Below are 8,434 nucleotides of genomic sequence, written 5' to 3' on the forward strand. Positions count from 1 at the left end.
CTTCAGCTGGCCATGTTGTGCAACACTGCAAAACCAATATGAAGATGTTCAGGCACACAGCTCAGTCGTTTTCCCTTTCCAAGATGATTTAATGAAATTTTGGCAAAAAGAACTGATTTTATTATTCATACATTTCTAACACAAGTCTCTGTAGAAAGAGAAGTATGACTATTATGGGAGTGGTGCAAGATTAAGAAGTTACTTTAAGATATTTTTATCCCTTGTTACATGTAGCCCCTACTACCATCAAGTGGGACCAGGCCAGCCAACCTTGTCAGCTACAGTAGTAGGCTTTCATCAAGGAAAACATGGGAAATAATGAAGATTTTCTATGATGCTGGAAAACTACAGTGAAAGCAGCCTTCATCCAAATCACACAGACAATACCACTGTTTCAGACAAGACACATATTGGTAGCATTGTGTATCGCTGTAGTAGAAAGAATAAAAAAGCTTAGTCAGAGACAGAGAACAGAAACATACCACTGAAGCACAGAGAGAAAGAGAAGCCAAGGACAAGCCTGAACAACTACTGAGCTCATGATCCTGGGTGAATGAGGGAGACAAGGAGATTTAAAGAGTGAACCAAGCAATTGCCACCTGTCATTTGATTCTCATTCTGTTCAGGAAGTTGTGACCAAATGCAGCTTTTGTGCCTGAGCCACACTGGATCAGAGAGAGTTTTGACTAGTGCTTGGATACTTTTGATGTTACAGAAAGGTTAGCTGGATTTCTACACTGATCTTAAGTGGATAGAGGAACGTGGAAGTAAGTCCAAAAGCCCCAGAAGGCAGCTGCTTTTATGATAGGGTAAAGGTTCTGTCAATTTTAAGTAATGTTCTCTAGATTATGCAGTGCTCTTGCTACCTTTAAATGGCTCATGGAGAATGTACTGTGTGGCATGTGCCTCTTTCAGACTGTTTGTCCGAGAAGGATAACAAATCTGCTACATGCTAAATCTTTCAGTCAGGAACTAGTGCATTTATAAATGGTCTGCGATAAGCTTAAGAATGCCAATTTGAAACTGAATCCAAAGAAATGTGAACTGTTTTAAAAAGAGATAATTTTCCCTTGGTCATTCGATCAGCAAGGAAGGAATTTCTACTGATAAAGCCGAGTGAGGGAGTGCAGAGCCAGCTGGCCCCTTAGATCCACACAGCTTTTTGAGGCTCTGCAGTTCCTATTGTACCACACCAAAAGCTATTGCACACAGTGAGGCAGAGAAATGTCTTGAGTAATGGAAGTGCAATGTGGTGGAGTTAGAGGGGCCACTTACAACTTCTGCAGTGTTGCCTTACACCGGCTCTGCAAATCTGTCTCATATCAGCTACAGCAGTGCGTCCTATAGAGCCTGAGCCCAAGGGTCCCAGGAGGCTGTCAGCCTGATAGGAGCATGAAAATGCTTTATCTTGATAATTCAGGTAAAGAAACAACTGAAGACATTGTCTTACTGCACAGAGCAAAAAAATGAATAGCACCAATGGGAACACCAAGGCGTCTACAGTTGCCCAACTGAGCCAGTTTCTAAACCAGCAGTTAGGATCACTATGAGTATGCAAGCATAAAAAAAAGACCCCCACCTTAAACATATGGTATGTCTGTTGAAATAGAACGTGACTGGGACGTATCCCTCCAGTCCTCTCACAGTAACCAGTGCCATTTCTTGGCATTTTGTGTGATGGCATCTTCCAGCAGCTTTTGGGACTCAAGGTGAGAGGGAAAAAACTAGCCTGTGCTGGGCACAGGAAAGCCTAGATAAGCAGGGTCTGAAGGATAGGACCTTATCCTGTTGTTAGCAACAATGATACCATACTGCCAGATTAAAGCTTCGTCTTGTATTATATGTATCCAGTTATGAAAATTAGTCAAACAAGGTTGAGTTTGCTTTCCCAAGTGTTTACACAGAATCCAGTTGACCCAGAGGTATTCCATTAGAAGTCAGTTGTCCTGGAGGTATTTCAACCTCACATCCACACCTATGGCAGTTGAATGTATGCCTGTATGTGGAAAACTGGTACAGAAAGATATAGGTATATGAGACTGAGGAAATATTCTCTAGCTCACAGGGACTACAGTGATGCACAAGGCTGCCCAGATACCTGAATTTTTCCAAGATGTGCTTCAGAAAAAAACCCCTACAAATATATTTATAAAGCATCTGAAACGGATATGGTTCAGGTAAGTCTGAGAATTTCTGGCTTCCCCGTGTACATTCTAAAGAGTCATGAGGGAAGAGCAAATCCTGAAAATATGACCACAATATAATATCTAGGAAATACCATTAGTAAGTAGCACTCGCTAGTGGTTTCAGTAATCTGTCACTTGCAGAAAACCTTTCCATATCAACCCTCCCTTCCTCACAAATTGATGTCCAGAGACTGATACCAAGCTGACATCTGCTTGCTGATGGTTTAATGATGCTGAAACAACATGCATGGATGGTCTCAAGAACCAGGTAGTCAGGGAAAGGAAGACATTCAGGCATGAGAGAGGACTGGAGCCTAACTCTTCAAAAGGAAAGCTGGAGGTACAAGGTCATTATTTTAGTAAAAAGCAAAAGTGAATTTGAAATAGATGTTGCAGTTATAAATGTTATATCCACCACACAATCTTCACCCAGCTTAAACCATGAATGTTCATTTTCCTTTGGAGATGGATGAGATGGCCAGCTGAGTTCTAAATATCCTCCCCAATATTTTCTTTAACTGCTTGCAGTGAACAAGGGACTGCTCACTGATATGATTTCTTCCAAGGAGTGCAAGGCCAGATGTGGGTGATGAGGTTCTGCTATTCCAGAGTTCCCATTCTGTTTTTCCTACTGTCAAATGCATTTGTACACCACAGGTCAGCAAAGAAGCCTCTCCAACCAGGAACTGCAAACCCCTGAGCTACAGAGCTTATATCTGCAGCAGCTCTGCAACTTAGGGCTGGTTTTTATGTTTTTCTCAGAGGGATCCTGAAACCAAAAAACTGCACGATGCACTCTGGAGGGTAGCTAGCATAGCTATTAGCCAGAGCAAAAGTTGCAGAATTTCATGCCAGAAAAGGCGTTAAGCTGTAGGTCAAGTTCTCATAAGCCAAAGGTGTTACTGTGGCAGCCTAAGAGAAAGATTTTCCAGGTGTCTGGTGGGCAGCCAAAAACTGATTGGATTCATTTATTTTAGCAAATATTCACTTTCAGCAAACTGAAATTATGGCCCACCCAGGTTCCTTAAGCAAATTCAGCTGGAGAAAACACTACGGACCTGAAGTTACATAAACCCTGATGAAAAGTCATCATCCCTGCTTTTTCTTGGGCTGGAGCACTTGCAAAGAAAGCAAACAGATCAAGACTCAGTTCTGCCTCCTCCAAAGAAATGCACGTGAACTCTTCCACGTGACTCTACTGGGCCTGGTCTTGCAAGTTTTCCCATGGTACTTAAATAATAGCCAGAATCAAAAGTAGTTAGTAACTTCCTAGTTTGTTGCTTCATATGAGCACGTGAGAACACTGGATTGCCAGACTTTTTTATTAGTATTTTATTACAGAGTATTTTTATCATTACTTTAAGTAAAGATGGATATCCTCAACAGAAGCTGCTAATAAGCTTAGATCTGTATCAATATGCCCTAAGTAATTAGAAATGTAGAGGAGCACCATTCCATATTACAGTGGTTTGAGTAATAGCCTGAAAGGGCAGACTTGGTTTAAAATTCTCTCCAGCAGAAATAATAATTCATGAAGTCTTCCACTTTCCACACAAGATCTCCAGCTACTGCATGTAAGGGGCATTCCTCTCCTTCAGTACTCTTGTAAATGCAACCCTTCTTTTACTCTACCACCTGAAGGACTCCAAACCAAAATGCTCAGTCCTGTGAAAGGCAATGTTTCTGTGTCAGGCAAGACAAGTTTTCTGCTGAGGAAATGAAAAGCTGAAGTCAAAACTTCATTCAAGCTGCACAGACACACTCCCCTTCTCCTACTTCAGGAGAAAAACAAACAAAAAAATTTGCTCCTCCAGTGAATGCCCCAAAATAGCTTGGCTTCACAGACAAGCTGTTCAGCTCCCTGGCCCAACTGCAACAGAGGAAAGACAAGCTCCAGGTATGAAAGACAACCAGTGCAAACTAGGAGGTGAACCAGAGCCAACTGCCCCCTCAGGTATCACCTTAACCACAAAGCAGAAGCACACAGTTGAGCAATTTGAGAAGGGCTGATGCAAGCTGGGGCTGGTTTTAATGAACATTGAGTCAGTCACCAAGTATTACAAAAAAGAACAGCCAGCCAAGCCAACAACACACAGTTAACACTGAAGCGCCACAACCAAAGGCAAGGTCAGCCATGGCTAACATCAGATTGTAGGAAGGGGAAATCAGGTACCACGCCAAAGGCCACATCTTAGCTGGCACTAGTGTGGCCCAGTCAGAAAGTCAGGGCTAGGCCTAAGAATGGCATTCATGCAAGCAAGGTGCTAAGGTGCTACACTAACACGCCAGTACGGCGCCTTCTGCTCTGCGCCCCAGACAGACCCCTCCTCATGTCCCCTGCTCATGGCTGCAGATGCACAGCTAGGAGAAAACCGAGCAGAGCAAGAAAGGTTTGGGCATCTTTGCATTTTGAATGAATGGAGAACAATTCATTTGGCCGAAACTGCTCGTTCTGCTCTAATGGATGGGTGGGTTTACTCAGGAAAAAGACATTTTTGGGGTACTTCTGGCCTGCCCAGGTGAACTGGAAACAGTGTGCAGGACAGGGAAAGAGAGAGGCAGTTAAATTACCAAAGCAAGCTGACACCCATGTCCTAGTGACACACACAGCTTGTGTTCTGTTTATTTAAATACACTTGGCTTAGGGATTAACAGTTCTGCAGAAAATATTTAAGAGATCTTTGCAAAATATTGAAGGTATTTTTATTCTTTAGTCAGGACTCCTTGCACAGGAGATTAATGCAATCTGCCCAAGACAAATCAGGTGGGGAAAATTAGGGACAGAAAAAAAAGAAAGCTTCAGAAAACATATCAGTAAAATATCATTAAGTTTTTACTATGGGAAATACATTATTCCAAAAACATATATTAAAGCAAAACATAAATTTCCTACTATAATTAAGAGTTATTGCTCAAATACTTCTTAAAATTTAATACAAAAATTTCGATCTATTTTCTGTGCTCTCTAGAAAAACAATGAGTATTGATGGTCTGGGAAACATGGTTTGTCCTTTTACTGGGTTGTAATACCTAGAGTGATTTTATGGTTAAACAAATCTTGAGCAATGGAAATAAATCGGATAATAATGAAGATGCATCATGGTGATGAACTTCTTTTCCTCTTAAAGAAAGAAAAAAAATCTACTTTATGGGAGATAGAGGACGTGTAGTGATTTTCCCCAGTTTTACTTCTTCACAGTGTATTAAGAGCAGCCTCTAGTGACAGTTGGTAGCCATTACATTTAATTATACTGGCTTTAACACAGCGTGAAGGAACAGAAACACCTCCTTAACTATTTATAATTAATTATTATATAATAATATATGAATAATATTTATATACTAAATATATTATGTAATATATAAATATATAATTGTTTATAACTATTTATAATTATAATTAATATCATTATATTTATATATTTATGATACATCTTAAAAAAATAAACAAACCAGCCCCAACCTGGTCTTAGAGACCAGCCATTAGGCACACAGAGGCTTCTAAGTAACATGGCATAAAACTACTTAACCTAGAATAAATGGTAATCATTAAGGCTAAAATTCATAGGTATAAAAAAAATAACAACCAACCCACATATTAAGCTTCTGTGTTACTTCGTAAAGTTACATTTAGCCATAGAATGGCCTGGGTTGGAAGCGGCCTTAAAGATCATCTAGTTCAACACCCTTGCTGCAGCCAGAGACACCTTCCACTAGACCAGGTTGCTCAAAGGCCCATCCAACGTGGCCTTGAACATCTGCAGAGATGGGGCACCCACAGCTTCTCTGGGCATCTTGTGTCAGTGCCTCACCACCCTCGCAATAGAGAATTTCTTCCTAATATCCAATCTAAAACCTACCCTCCTTCTGATTAATGCCATCCCCCCTTGTCCTGTCCCTACATGCCTTCATATAATGTTCCTCTCCAGCTCCCTTGTAGGCTCCCCTTAGCTACTGGAAGGTGCTACAAGGTCTCCCCAGAGCCTTCTCTTCTCCAGGCTGTATGACTCTTTCAGTCTGTCTTCACAGGTGAGGTTCTCCAGCCCTCTGAGCATCTTTGTGACCCCACTCTAGTTTCGGTCCAACAGTTCCATGCCCTTCTCATACTGGGGGCCCCAGAGCTGAACACAGTGCTCCTGCTGGGGTCCTGTGAGAGCAGAGTAGAAGGGTAGAATCCCTTCTCTCACCCCACTGGCCACACTGCTTTGGATGCAATCCAGGACACCGTTTGGCTTTCTGGGCTGCAAACACACATTCTTGGGTCACGTTTAGCTTCTCATCGGCCAACATCCCCAAGTCCTTCTCCTCAGGGCTGCTCTCAATCCATTCTCTGTTCAGCCTGTATTTGTGCTTGGGATTGCCCTGACCCAGGGCAGGACCCTGGCATTTGTCCTTGCTGAACTTCATGACACTCACCCAAGACCACTTCTCAAGCCTGTCAAGGTCCCACTGCATGACATCCTTTCCCCTCCAGTATGTTGACCACACCTCACAGCTTAGTGTTACTGGCAGACTGCCTGAGAGCACACTCAATCCCACTGTCCATGCTGCCGATGAAGATGTTAAACAGTGCTGGTCCCAATCCCAACCTCTGAGGAACGGCACTCATCATTAGAAATTGCTGAGAATGCAAGTTACGTCTCAAAAAGCAGTGGGCACTGCCATGATGAACCAAAAGGCCAAACATTCAGAACACAAAACAGTCACAACAAGCTTGCACACACATCTGTATACAGAAGGTGTGCTGCATTCTGGCATGATGGCTATTTTACCTCAAGCAGTTGTTTGCAATTAGAAAAAAACCTTCCTAGTAAAACCAGGCATGTGTCATTTGCAATCATAAATGCCCATAAACTCCCTAACATCATTCTGAGCTAGGTATTTTTTAGCTTTTTTCACCAATAGCAAACGAGACATTAGGAAGATATTTCATCTTCTTGCAAACTTGACCTTTTTGGACACGCACACACACACTTGTGCTTTGTGGAAACAAGCACCTGCCTGTGATCATGTAGGGGGCCTGTGCTCAGCAAAATGCTGAGGGGTCATGGCAGGACCCAAACAAGCTCTGGCTGCTTGAGGTGTGGCAGGGAATGGCAAAGCCAGTTCCTCCCAGAGGCAGTGTCCCCCCACAGTCCTGCCAGTAGCCCACAACAATGCCCTTAGCATTTCCAAAACAGGCTTGTGTTTGTTTTTTTAATCCATTGCTTTGGGAAGTCATATGTTCTTTTATTCCTCAATGAAAAGAGGTTAGGAAATATTTGTTTAAGAAGCCTGAGCACCTGCCTTTAAGTAATTTCTTCATTTACAGAAGGAGGACTCATCTACCTCTGCCTGTGGCAGCTGCTCTCCTGCAGACATGGCTCTGCCCAGACCTCTGAAGAATTGTTCTGGCCAGTCAAGCTTTGCTTATAGAAAATGAACCCAGGCTCACAGTCATGACAGTGTCTGTAACACTTTTGCAGCTTTACAAAGGGAGGCTGAAGAGGCAGGGGGAGTTCAGGAATGTTGTCCCAGGCGGGACAGCAGCAAGGCATCAGGCTGTCCTCTCAGCACGTCAGAGCAGCACCTGGCACAGGCAGTGCAGCCCCTCTCCTCAGCCAGCCGGGCGGGCGGGCAGGCTGGGAGGAGAAGCTGCCAGAGGGATGGGCTCCCTCGCATGGCTGGCTTCCCATGAGCTATGGAGAACAAAAGGTTGCACCCAGTGGGGGGCAGTGCTCACCCTGGTGGGCACGAGGGTTTGGAACATCATGCCTGGTGTTCAGGCACGTCTGCTGCTCCCACCTACCTCCTCCGATGGGGTGGCCTTGCTCTTATGCAGTCTGAGGGGACTGAGGCCTCTTGTAAACACTCATCTCATACCAGTCGAGCTGCTGGTTCAGCGTTTTGAAGCATAAAGCCTCTCCTGAGAGTGCAGGTGGAGGCTTGGCCCTACCGCTGGGCTCTGGGCCACAGCTGAGTGGGGTTCTGCGGCCTGGCACCCCCTGCAGCTGCACCCCTCCAGCACCTGGAGTGGCTCTGGCTTCACCTCCTGTCCCTGGCTCTCCCAAGGTCACCATCCTGAGGGAGATACATCTCTCTTAGGGGTCCATGAGCTTGCCAAGTGTTTGTGTCTCCACGTGGCAGGCAGGGCCATGGGAGGGAGAAGGAAAGGCCCTGCCACCATCCTGCGTGATCTGCAGCGCACAGTCCCCCTGCAGGAGGCTGGGCAGCACCCAAACCTCGGGCAGGTCGAGCCCCCCACACCG

Source organism: Aphelocoma coerulescens, chromosome 4 (assembly GCF_041296385.1).
Source record: "Aphelocoma coerulescens isolate FSJ_1873_10779 chromosome 4, UR_Acoe_1.0, whole genome shotgun sequence".
NCBI lineage: Eukaryota > Metazoa > Chordata > Aves > Passeriformes > Corvidae > Aphelocoma > Aphelocoma coerulescens.